General features: G+C 36.9%; 1 protein-coding gene across 1 annotated transcript in view; it reads left to right on the forward strand.

The window, feature by feature from the left end:
• Positions 1–85: 85 nt before the first annotated feature.
• The window catches only part of SLC3A1 (solute carrier family 3 member 1), a 52,437-nt gene continuing 38,780 nt past the window's right edge, over positions 86–13,742 (forward strand). Inside the window, exon 1 of the mRNA XM_070477578.1 lies at positions 86–13,733. The gene's annotated coding sequence lies outside the window, so the exon portion shown is untranslated. The remainder of the gene's footprint in view (positions 13,734–13,742) is intronic.

Consider the following 13,742-nt stretch of genomic DNA (forward strand, 5'->3'; position numbering starts at 1 on the left):
TGCAGTAAACTTCTCTATGTATTTACCTTTATTCACATGAAGGTTTTGTCTGTTAATGGAACACATGAAAATATTGAGTAGATGTGGTGGGTATGCTTTAGATAGTATGAACTGAAATATAGACTACATGTTTTATGATAAACTCAGGGAAATGGAAAGCAGAGGGGAACCTTCAAAAGGTAGCATTTGAATCAGGGTAAGTGAAACTAATATAACAAACAGAACCAAACCTATAATGGTTCAAAAAATAGATTATTTCTTGCTCATAGGTATCACCAGGTTGAGTGTTCCAGGTAATGGTGCTTCTTCCTTCTATGTAGTGATTCAAGTCTGAGATTTTTAATCTTGTGGCTGTATCATCACCCAGGGCCTTGTTGTTGTCTGTGTCCAACCAGCAGAAGTAGAAAGTGAGCAAGGAAAAGGCACCCCTGCGTCTTAAAAGTCTCCTTAAATTTAAAGGGCATTGAAAATTTATATATAAGGCATTATTTTCCAAACACAGTGGAATTAACATAAACATCAATAACAGATAAGAACAATATATTTAAATAACTCATATGCCAAAGAAATCATAAGAGAAATTAGAAAATATCTTGACTAGAATGAAAATAAAAGTCATAACATCAAAATTTGTGGGCTGCAGCTGAGGCAGTATTCAGAGGCAAATTTATAAATTTAAACACATTAGAATATAGTCTCAAGTTTCCAACTTAAGTAAATACAAGTGCAAGAAAATAAGAACAGAAGCCAGTGAAATAGGAAACAAGAAAAAGCAAATCAGAAGCTGACTCTTTGTAAATATCAAAGAAGTTGATAAACTTCTAACCAGGCTGATCAGGTAAAAAATAATCAGTGTTAGAAATGAAAGGGGAGATACCAGCATGAATCCTACAGACACTTAAAAAGAAGTATTATGAAATGATTTATGCCAATGAAATTGATACCTTAGAGGGAACATTTGGAAATGAATTAATTCCATGCTGGGAATAAAATAGAAAAACCATATCATTACATTCAGAAAAAGCATTTGATGAAATTCAAGACGTATTCCTAGTAGAAATTCTCAATAACCTACAAGTGGGAATTTGCTCAGACTGATAAAGAGTAACTAATACTATATTTAACAGTAAAAAACAATACTTTCCCTCTAATACACCAAACAAGGCAAGAATGCCTGATCCAGACACTTACATTCAATACTGCCTGGAGGTTTTAGCCAGTGCAACAGAACAACAAAGAAAAACAAATTGGAAAGATACATACAACTGTCTTTATTTGTAGATGACATGATTGTGTAAGTAGAAGATGATAAACTATAAGTAAGATACTACAAAATAAGCTTAGCAAGTTCAACAGGATACAATGTCAGTGTACCAGAATGTATTTTTACATACCAGGAATAAACAGTTGAAATTAAAAAATAGCACCATAGCATCAAAGACCATGAGAGAAATTTTGTGAAGTGTGTGTAAGTCCTGAACATGGGAAACAAACCATTTTGAGAGAAAAAAAACCTAAATAAATGGAGAGAGATACCACATTCTTGGATGAAAGGTTTAATGCGGTGGTGGTTTAGTACCTCAGTCATGTCTGACTCTGTGACCTATGGATTGTAGCCCGCCAGGCTCCTCTGTCCGTGGGATTCTCCATTCAAGAATACTTGAGTTTGTTGCTGTGCCCTTTTCCAGAGATCTTCCTGACCCAGGGATCGAACCCAGGTCTGATGCGTTGGCAGGTATATTCTTTACCACTGAGCCACCAGGGTAGCCCTTAATATGATTAAGATTTCAGATAAAATTAAACTGACTGATAGATTCAATTAAACCCTAAGCAAAGTACTTAGCAGCCATTTTGGGTAGAAATTAACAAGGTGAGTCTAAAATTTATATATAAATGCAGTTGGACCTTGAATAGTCAAAACAGCTTTGATAAAAAGATGATATTGGAGGATATATGCCTGACTGCAAAAATTACTATAAAGCTACCATAGTTAATATGATTTTGGTATCAAGGTGTATATGTAATCTGCTGGAAACAATGGAAACAGTGACAGACTTTATTTTCTTAGGCTCCAAAATCACTGCAGATGGTGACTGCAGCCATGAAATTGAAAGATGCTTACTCCTTGGAGGGGAAGTTACAACCAACCTAGACAGCATATTAAAAAGCAGAGACATTACTTTGCCCACAGAGGTATGTATAGTCAAAGCTATGGTTTTTCCAGTAGTCTTGTATGGATGTGAGAGTTGGACTAGAAAGAAAGCTGAGCACTGAAGAATTGATACTTTTAAACTGTGGTGTTGGAGAAGTATCTTGAGAGTCCCTTGGACAGAAAGGAGATCCAACCAGTCCATCTTAAAGAAGATCAGTCCTGGGTGTTCATTGGAAGGACTGATGCTGAAGCTGAAACTCCAATACCTTGACCACCTGATATAAAGAACTGACTCATTTGAAAAGACCCTGATGCTGGGCAAGATTGAACTCAGGAGGAGAAGGGGACAACAGAGGATGGTTGGATGTCATCACTGACTCAATGGACATGAGTCTGAGCAAGTTTCAGGAGTTGGGTGATGGACAGGGAAGGCTGGCGTCCTGCAGTCCCTGGGGTGGCAGAGTTTGACAGGACTGAGCAACTGAACTGGACACAGTAAAGAATCCAAAAATAGACTGTGTGACTATGTAACACCTATATGGTAACTTGATTTTTCACAAAACTGACAGTGATGGGAAAAAGGAAAGTCACTTCAACAATTCTGGAACAAATATATAGCTATATATATTTTTTTTTAATCAACCTTTATTCCTCTGTGTCACACAAAATTAACTTGAAACGCAGACTTAACTGTAAGAACTAAAACTAAAATTTCTAAAGACATTGAAGGAAATTGGGTTCAGCAAAGCTCAGATTAGAATAACATCTGCACTTCCAGAGAGACACTCTTGAAAATGGAAAGATAAGCCTTAGACAAAACACATCTTGCATAAGGATTGGTGTTTATAATAGGTAAGTTTTAAAAATAGGTTAAAATGTTGAAAAACTAAGGATTTTATCAAGGAAAACATATGAATAGCAAATAAGCACCAGTGATCCGAGTTGTTATTAGTCGTTAAGTAAGTGCAGATGGTAATACCACCACAACTCAGTAGAATGACTAATTAAAAAGACTGGAATTGCCAGTAGCGATAATGGGGAGGAAATGGAACACACACATTGCTCATGGAAAGGTTAAGGTCCAAGGACCTCAGATGACAGTTTGGCAATTTCTTATAAACTTAAATATTATACTAACCGAGTGACTCAGCAATTCCACTCCTAAGTATATACCCAAGAGAAATGAAAACATGTCCACACAAAAAGTACATAAATGTTCATAAGCTATATTGTAGTTAAAAGTGAAAACACCTCAAAAGTTCAGCAGATCAAAGGATAAACCACATCCGTAGAATGAATGCTAATTAGCAATAAGAGGAACAAATTACTAATTCAAGCAACAACAGGGTGAATCTCAAAAGCATTATGCTAATTGAAGGCACAAAAGACTGATTTCATTTATCTTCAGTTTGTGAAAAGGCAAAATTTAGAGACAGCAGATTGATTGTTGCCAGGAGCTAGGGGGAGTAACTGGGACTTCGGGGATTAATGGGGCTGTTCAGTATCATGATTGTGGTGGTGATTACATAACTGTACATTTGTCAGAACTCATCCAATCATACACCTAAAAATGGTAAGTATGCATTTTATATCTCATTCATCTAGCTAAAAGAAAAAATAATAATAAAAAGAATCAAAATGTGTTCATATAAATTTGGGTTTATGGATATTCACTACAATATTCTTTCAAATCTGTTTTGCATTTAATAATTTTAATTTTTACATATTTCCAAAGACATGAACTTGAGATAAAATTGACAAGAGAAGAATAGTCCAAATTTTGTGCCCTTTATTACTTTTCACATGGGCTCCTCTATGTGACCTGCTTAGGGTAAGTAGCACCAGGGATCTACCATTTACTTAAGTATTTAGTATCTGTGTATTTGTATGAATTTATTGTTTTATTAGTTACTTGATGGTTTTCTTGAGCAACTGCTGGGCTAATGGGATTGGATGATCAGGAAGCTTTGCTAAGTAATCTATTTAAAGGGACTGAATTACATGACACATGGATATAAATTGATCAAATCCACTTTGTTATATAATCCCATTTGCTACCCTCTCCCACCTCCCAAAAATCAGGAAGACTTACTAATAAAACATAACTTTAAAATTTTGTAAGAGTAAGTAAAATTTTTATTGAAATCCAGCTCTAGAAGATGCCCATAGTTGTTTCCCTCAAAAGCCACAGTTTCGTAACCTTTTAGAACTGTCTCTTTTGCATGGCATCCTCACTAATATGATATTCCTCAAACCAAAACCAATTTCATTCACTACATATAAAGAGCAGTTACTCTGTAATTACTCCACTTTAATTATGACTTTCACTTTGATATTTCCTCAAGCTTAGGTAAATGGAATTCTGCTTTTTAAAGCAAGACTATTGCCTGTCTGGCAAAAAGGTATATAGGCTTAGGCTGGCATCCCTGAGACTTTTGGAGTGGTACCTTTTTAAAATAATAACCCTTTAACATGTTTAGTTATTGTTCTTTATTCTGTAGGTCCATGGTTGGCAAACTGTCTATAAAGGGCCAGAGAGTAAATATTTTAGGCTTTGAGGACCAAATGGTCTCCATCTCTCAATTCTTTTGTTATGGCAAAGGAGCCACAGATACAAACAAGTGCTGGTGGATGTATTCAAATAAAACTTCATTTATAAAAACATATATAGTACTGGATTTGACCTGGGACAAAGTTTGCTGACCTTCATTGGAGATCATAAACACCCTGCCAAAGCAAATCTATTTATTTTGACAAACCAGTCACAAACTCAAATAACTTCGGTGCTTCCATGAAGAGAAATAATAATGATAGCAATGGAGTTCAGGACATGGTACCCCAAAATATGGCACCTTAACATATTGAACATTTAAAGCTGAAGGAACTTGAGAAATGGCATGTGCAGGAAGGATATTCTGAACTTCTCTGAAGCAGGTCATAAAAAAATAAAACAAGTCATAAAAAAATCTTGTGAGAGATTTATGCCCTCTGTATGCCAGAAGGAAAGGAACATCTCTGAAGACAAAGGGACACGGAGAGGGCTCCGAATATTAGCTTTGCTAAGATTCCTATGCTTACTTACCTCATACCCTTTCTTCTATTGTTATCTTTCCACCCTGCATCAAGCTTAGCATAAAAACACACGGGCTTAACTTTCTTCAAGTTTTCATTTCCTTATGAAATCTCTTGTGACACATAAAGCTTATATTCTATGAATTTGCATGCTTTTCTTCATGTTACTTTCTGTTTTGTTACAGGGGTCTTAGTCAAGAACTTAAAAGGGTAGAGGGGACAGGTATTTTTCTTCCCCTCTAGAAAATAACACTAATAAAGTGTTCATTGGGGAGGCTCCATGTCAGAAAGTCCAGGTATGCATATTCTGCAGCTCGGTGTGATTGGGCACAAAGATGTGTAATATCTAGAAAACATGAAGATACTTGTCCAAGCTAGCTTATAGAATACTTCATGAGTTTGATTATGACTTCGCTTGGTAAAGTCTGCTTTGTAACTCGGTAAAGTTATAAATGTAGATTTTTATTTTTGTTCCCCTTTCTACAAGATTTTTGTTCCCCTTTCTACAAGATTATGTTTTTTTATATATTTAGCCAGTAACCAAAGATGACCACTCTTCTTGCTAAAACAGTGCAACAAATAAAATTCCCTCCTGTTAAAGATTTAGTTCGCAATTTTTCACTTTTGTTTGTAAGGAGTAGATAAGGACCGGACTAACATTGATGACTACAACCTGGACACTTTTTGTTGCTCCCTGTATTTAGATCATTTCCCCCAGTTTAAAGCAGAGTTACTGATGAAGGATTAACATGATCAATTATGATTCAAGTAGAAATACTATAATTAAGCAGAACTTGGAAGAACTAGAAGTCCTGGTCTTCATGGTCTTATCATTCAAATTAAATATATTTCTAAAGGGAAAACAGAAGAAATAGAAACAAGGATGTGATGGTTTATGTTATAAAGCTGCTGCTTCTAGTCTGTGTTTACTATGAAAGAGAAGTATTATTAATTTTTGTATTAATACTTTTGAATATTAGAATATTTCTGTTTAGTGAGATAACTTTCCAGTTGCCTCTTGGAATAACAGGATAGAGAAATTACCTCTAAGCAGGTCATTCTTGTGAAGAATAATTTAAGAAGTTCCTTTTAGTTCTGTAAATGTAGTGAGTAGACCCCTGTTGACCTGATACTTAATAGTAATGGTTATTATTATAATGTTAACAATAGCAACTTTTATCAAAGACATAGGCCTCACTCTGCAAAGCTCTTTGCTGAGAAGGAAGCTGACCAGCCTTTATAAGCAAGCCTGTTTTTACTGGTAGGTAGTTTGTATATGCTATTTAATTAAATTTAAAAATTTAAGTTTTATTTCTATTTAAAATAAAGTTTATAATTTAAATGTATTTTATTTATAACAACACCATGAAGCAAGTGTAACATGAAAAAGTTGAGATTCATTCAAAGAGGCTGAATGCATTTACCCAAGACCATGAAACTTGGAGTGCCTGCTGTTCCTTAGGCAGGGCTTGAGTCTCCTGGTTTGCCACCATTCACCATCCCCCCACTAAAGTTTTTTTAATTGAAGTGTTAATTAGTGCTGAAAAGCAAAGTGATTCAGTCATATATATATATATAATTCTTTTGATATTATTTTCTATTACGGTTTATCATCGGATATTAAATACAGTTCTCTGTGCTATACAGTAGTAGCATGCCCCCACTTTCTGTTGAGTCCCACCCTGCCTGCTTCACTCATTTATGTGCACCATCACAACTTCAGGCAGTTGTGGTCCAGGTCCCACAGCACTGGCATTACCTGGGAGGTGGTTAGAAATGCAGAATCTCAGGCTTCACCAAAAATCTAACGAATCAGAATGTACATTTTAACGATCTCTGAGAGATTCATATGCAGATTAAAGTTTGAGAAGACTTGCTGGAGGGGGTCACCAAGGTCCTCCCCCCACCCCCACCACCACAAGATTCTGAATGTTGACCATGGGCCAAACCCTGGACTTTTCACTGTTAATAGGTACAGCTCTCCATCGTTTAAGGTGGGAAAACCAAATAAAATCCTATATTAAAGTAACTGCCCTTATAAGGCTGGATATGCAAATGAATAACACAGTCAGGAATTCTGCAAGGGCTAGATCAGTGTCCATGGGAGTGGGGGAAGGCAGATGAAGCAGGGCCTGTAAGAGAGGTGGAAACAAATGTCCTCAACAGGTCTCCCTAGTTGACAATGAAAGGACAGTGAGCATGGCTGATGGGAGTAGAGAGCTTGATTTGGGGATACTAAGACAGAAATAAGTTTAGAAATGTAACGTGTGTAGACTGTAGCTTGGACATCTAGGCTGAGATATTTGGAGTTTGTTCTCTTTATAATGAGCAACCATTGATAGCTTTCAAGTTACCATTTGAGAGTTTTGAGAAGATTAGTGGTCTGACAGATTGTGTAGTATAAGTGGACTTCATTTTAAAGAGATATATTCACAGTGGTTTTATGTACATGGCTTGATGTGGGTAAAGCACTTTCCCAAAAGTATGACATGTTTAGTGTTTTTTCTGCCTATATTGGCACTTGTTCCTCTGATATATGTTCACAGAGATCCCAACCCAGCACCCAAACCATTTTGAATGTTTCTGGACTTTGAGGCAAGCCTTGCTGAGAGTGTGTCCATTAAAGGTCAGAGAATCATAAAGCCTCTCCCAGGAATACTGGGTCTGACCTGGGAATTGAAGAATTCGCTCAACATCCAAGAACCACATTTCTGTGGCTGAAGATTGCAGAAAATGACGTTTGTGTCCCAATGAAGTTCAAACCCGCAGTGTTCTCAGATGACCGTAGCATTTTAAAAGTAGCATGTGAGTCACACTCGTTGAATTTACAGTGAGACTATTTGTGGCAGTACAACGTCTATCAGTGCTAATAATTACAAGTTTTCCAGAACAGCTCAGTGTATCTATTTGACATATTGGACACAGGGTAGGTAAGTTGGCATTTAGCTGTTAGGTGCTCTTTTTCAGTACAACTTTGTGAAAGCCCAGATATTATGTATTACTGTTTCTTTTATGATTCTGGACTATTTTGGAAAACAAAGTCTTTAAGCAGTAAAGAATTGAGACATTCCAAGGTTAAAACGCTTTATAAATCAGCCCATTACACTGTGAAGTAAATTACATTGTTGGCCAGTGATGTCACAGAAAGACCTAATTATGCTTGTTTGTGTGTGTGTTGTTTTATTTTGTAATATATGGTAACCAGGAAGGCACAGTGTTGAAATGTGACTAACTGTGGCTATGGGGACTTCCCTTGTGATCCAGCGGTTAAGAATTGTTCAATGCAAGGGATGCAGGTTCGATCCCTGTTCAGGGAACTGAGATCCCACATGCCATAGGGTGACTAAGCTTGCATGCTGCATCAAAGATCCCACATGCCTCAACTGAGACCCGATGCAAAAGAAATAAATACATATTTTAAAACAATAGCAGTGACTTCTGGGTTGACAACAGCCACAGAAATCCCCAAGCTGTGAGTATCACAAACTTGGGTCTGAGATACACGGAAACACCTGCCTCTCATCAGGTTGACACAGCCAACGCAGGGTTGCACCTGGTGCTGTAAGTACCTGTTGGAAATACAAATCAAAACGTTGTTACAACTCAACAAAAAATCAAACAACCTAATTTTTTAAATGAGCAAAAGACTTGAACAGACATTGCTCCAAAGATGTACATGGTCAACAAGTACATAAAAGATGCTCAGTGTCACTCATCATCAGGGAAATGCAGATCAAATCCACAATGATGTATGACCTCACACTCATTAGGATGGCCACTTTAAAATAATAAAAATACAGAAAATAATCAGTGTTGGCAAGTATATGGAAAAACTGGAACCCATTAGAACCCTTGTGCACTGTTGGTGGAAATATAAAATGATAAAACCACTAGGGAAAGCAGTAAGGTGGTTCCTCAAAAAATTAAAAATTGAACTACCATATAATCCCACTTCTGGGTGTATATACTCAAGAATTAAAAGCAGGGTCTTGAAGATACTTTTGCACAACCATGTTCATAGCATCATTATTCACACTATCTGAAAGATGGAAGCAACCCAAATATCTGACAGATGAATGAATAAACAAATGTGGTATATGCATACAATGGAATAACATTTAGTCTTAAAAAGAAACGAAATTCTTTCACATGCTACACCATGGATGAACCTTGAGGACATTATGCTAAATGAGGTCACAAAAAGTCAAAGACTGTATGATTTTTATTTAAAATAGTCAGATTCATGGAAACAAAGTAGAATGGTGGTTACTGAGGTCTGGTGGTAAGGAGAAAAAGAAAAATCTGTGGTTTAATGGGTATCAAGTTTCACATTTCCAAGATGAAAAAGTTCTAGTGATTGGTTTTACACCAGTATGAATATACTTGACTGTAGAGAACTGTACACTTAGAAATAGTTAATATGGTATCTTATGTGTGTTTTTTTAACTACAATTCTAAAAAGTATTGTGAAGGTGTGTGTGTGTGTTAGATTAATTGCACTAAAAGCCCAAATAATGGCCTCCCTGTATATCCTTTACTCTGTAACTTCTCACATGGACTCTGGCCTTGGTACATCAAATAGAGTCAAAAAGATGCTATATGACTTCTGAGGCTCAGTCACAAAAAGGATGCAGTTTCTGCCTTGCTTTGTTTCTTTGTCTAGGGCACTCACATTTGGGACCAAACCAGAATGCTATGAGGAAGCCCAAAGTAGCCAATGTGGAGAGAGGCCATAGAAAGATCCCTGTGGAGAGAACTGAGACCCCTTAGTTGGCCCCTTAGCCAGCGTCAACTGCACTTTCTATAAAGATACATGGGTGGCAAAAAAAACACTGAAGAGATACTCAGCATCACTAGTCAAAAGAAATGTGCACGTTAACTGCAATAAAACACTACCTACAAACTAGAATCACAAAAATTAAAGACTGAACATAGCAAGTGCTGGGAAAGATGTGAAACAACTAGAACCTCAGATGCTGCTGAAGGTCATGTAAGATGGTATAAGCACTTTCTGAAATAATTTGGCAGTTTTTTAAAAGGTTAAGCATGTACAATATACACCTTCTATATGCTCCATCTGTCTGTACCCAAGAGAAAAGAAAACTTTATCCTTACAAAGACTTGTGCATGATTGTTCACAACAGTTTTATTTATAATAGTAAAAAATGGGGGAAAACCCCAAATGTTCAGTTATCAACCTATATTGTATATTCATAATGGAATACTACTCCATGATAAAAGAATTAACTAAAAAATGGGATACCACTGTTCTCATAGCAGAATGGCTTATGTCCAAAACACTGACTACTCTAAACATTAGCAAAGATGTGTATCAAGAAGGAACTCTCATTAATTGCTGGTGGGAATGCAAAATGATATAGTCACTTTGGAAGACAGTCTGGCAGTTTCTCGCAAAACAGAGTCTTAGCACAAAATCCAGTAATCACAGTCCCTGATATTTACCAAAAAGAGTTGAATACTTGTGTCCACACAAAAACCTGCACATGATGGTTTGTAGTAGCCATATTGCCAAAACTTGGTAGCAACTAATATGTCCTTCAATAGGTAAATGGGCAAACTGTGGTACATCCAGACAATGGGAAATTATTTAGCACTGAAAAGAAATGATTAAGCCACAAAAAGACATAAGGGCAACTTAAATGCACTTACTAAGTGAAAAAAGCCAGTCTGAAAAGACTTAAATGTATTATTCTATCTATATGGCATTCTGGAAAAGGCAAAGCCCTAGAGACAGTAAAAATATTGGTCGTTGCCAGAGGTTCAGGGGGATGGAGGGATGAATATGTCACATATTCATGAAATATGCTTCAAGCACAGGGTATTTTTGAGAAAGTGAAACAATTTCATCTGATGCTGTAATCTTGAATACATGACTGTGCATTTGTCAAAACTCTTAGAACTGTACAACACGAAGAGTGAATCTTAATGTAGAAAAGGGACTATAGTTAATAATGGATCAATATTGATTCATTAATGTACATCAAATGTACCACATTAATGAGGGAGAATGAGGACATAGAAGAGGGGAGTATATGAGAACTCTGTAAAACTACAGCTCATTTTTTTCTGTAAAACTGCAGCTTTCTCTAATATATTAGCTAATACAAAAAGAATGAAATATTGATACACACAAGACAGATAAATGTCAAAATAATTATGCTGAGTTAAAGAAACCAGACAAAAATTGCATATTGTATGTATGATTCTGTTTATATAAAATTCCAGAAAATACAAACCAATCTATGGTGATAGAAAGCAGATCAGTGGTTGCCTAGAAACAGGCATGGGTGCTGGGGGATGAGGGAGAGGTATAGGGAGAGGTAGGAGGGAGCAAATATGAAGAAGCTAGAGGCACTTTTTGCAGCTGATGGACATGATCATTATTTTGATTGTGGTGATGGTTTCATGGGTGTATATGCATGTTAAAACTTGTCAAATTGTGTGCTGTAAATTTGCAGTTTATGTCAGTTATCCCTCAATAAAGTTGTTTTTTAAAAGCCAAGCCAAAAAGTAACCCAACCATTTATTAATTCCCATGACACTGTAGTTGTTCATAGGCCAGTTTGAATGATCTGGACCACATTCCACTGATCCTGACTGGGCTCACTCAAGCATCTGTGGTCAAATGGCTGGGTGCCTGGGAACTGACTAATCTAGAGGACCTTGGATAGGAGGGTTTCATAAGGGAAGGCCCTTATCTCCCACATCCTACAGCAGACCAGCCTGGGCATAATCTCATGGTGATGGCAGTTGTCTAGAAGAGGAGCATTTTTTAAAGTCTCTCTTTGTGTCAAGTTTCTTGTTGTTCCATTGTCCAAAAACAAGCCACGTGTCCAAGTTCAGACTCAGTGTCAAGAGATGGGAACAATGGGGCAAAAGGCCATGTTTGACAGGGCTACAGGGATGCTTTTAATTACTGCTAATGCAAGTAATCTCTCATGTACCTAAACAATGTTTTAATTTGTATTTCTTTAATACTGTTAGGAAGGTACTTTTGTTCAAAGACTTTTGTTGTTCAGTTGCTAAGTCATATCCAACTCTTTGTGACACCATGGATTGAAGCACATGAAGCTTCTCTGTCCTTCACTGTCTCCTGGAGTTTGCTCAAACTCAGGTCCATTGAGTCAGTGATGCTATTTAACCATCTAATCCTTTGCTCCCCTCTTCTAGAATATTTTGCCTTCAATCTTTCCCAGTATCAAATTCTTTTCCAATGAGTTGGCTGTTCACATCAAGTGATCCAAGTACTGGAGCTTCAGCATTAGTCCCTCCAATGAATATCCAGGGTTGATTTCCTTTAGGATTGACTGGTTTGATCTCCTTGCTGTCCAAGGGAATCTCAAGCATCTTCTCCAACACCATAGTTCAAAAGCATCAGTTCTTCAGGGCTCAGCCTTCTTTATGGTCTCTCACATCTGTACGTGACTACTAGAAAAACCATAGCTTTAACTATATGGACCTTTGTTAGCAAAGTGATGTTTTTGCTTTGTAATACACTAAATTTGTCATAGCTTTCCCGCCAAGGAGCAAGCATCTTTTAATTTCATGGCTGCAGTCACCATCCACAGTGATTTTGGAGCCCAAGAAGATAAAATCTGTCACTGTTTGCACTGTTTCCTCATCTGTTTGCCATGAAGTGATAGGACCGGATGCCATGATCCTAGTTTTTGAATGTTGAGTTTTAAGCCAGCTTTTTCACTCTCTTTCACCCTCATCAAAGAGGCTCCTTAGTTCCTTTTCACTTCCTGCCATTAGAGTGATATCATCTGCATATATGATGTTAATTTCTATTAACATCAGAAATGTTAATTTCTTATATATAATTTGCAATTCCTTTTACTCCCTTATTGAATGTAATTTAGCTATTGATTTTTTTCAGCAATTCTTTGTATGTAGAAATAATAAGGTTTTGTGACATTTGTCAAGTCTCATGTTTTGTTAACATTTCTTTTGCTATTTGTTTGGTTTTAAGAAAGTTTTAAATAGTTTGAAGTGAAGTCGCTCAGTTGTGTCCGACTTGTAGTGACCCCATAGACTGCAGCCTACCAGGCTTCTCTGTCCATGAGGTTTTCCAGGCAAGAGTACTGGAGCGGGTTGCCATCTCCTTCTCCAGGGGATCTTTCCGACCCAGGGATCAAACCCCAGTCTCCCGCATTGTAGACAGACGCTTTACCGTCTGAGCCACCAGGAAGTCCTAACTTCTAGCAAATCATGGTTAAATATTTTATTTTGATTCAATGGTTATATAAGTTGGATTTCCACCTCTAGCTAGGATGTCTATTTTTCTGTTCCTTCTAATTAGAACTGTTTTAAAAAACATTGTACTCTGGACTATATTTAGAATGTTAACAGAATCAAATTCAGTTTTACAGCTGAGGTTACAGAGGCTTAGAGGAAATTTTGTCTAAGATCAAGCAGAGAGCAAATGGAGGCAGGCTTGATTCTCACTTCCTCTGACTTAAAATTTGAGTCATGGAACTGTATCAAGGTAAGAACA

Source organism: Odocoileus virginianus, chromosome 2 (genome assembly GCF_023699985.2).
Source record: "Odocoileus virginianus isolate 20LAN1187 ecotype Illinois chromosome 2, Ovbor_1.2, whole genome shotgun sequence".
Classification (NCBI taxonomy): domain Eukaryota; kingdom Metazoa; phylum Chordata; class Mammalia; order Artiodactyla; family Cervidae; genus Odocoileus; species Odocoileus virginianus.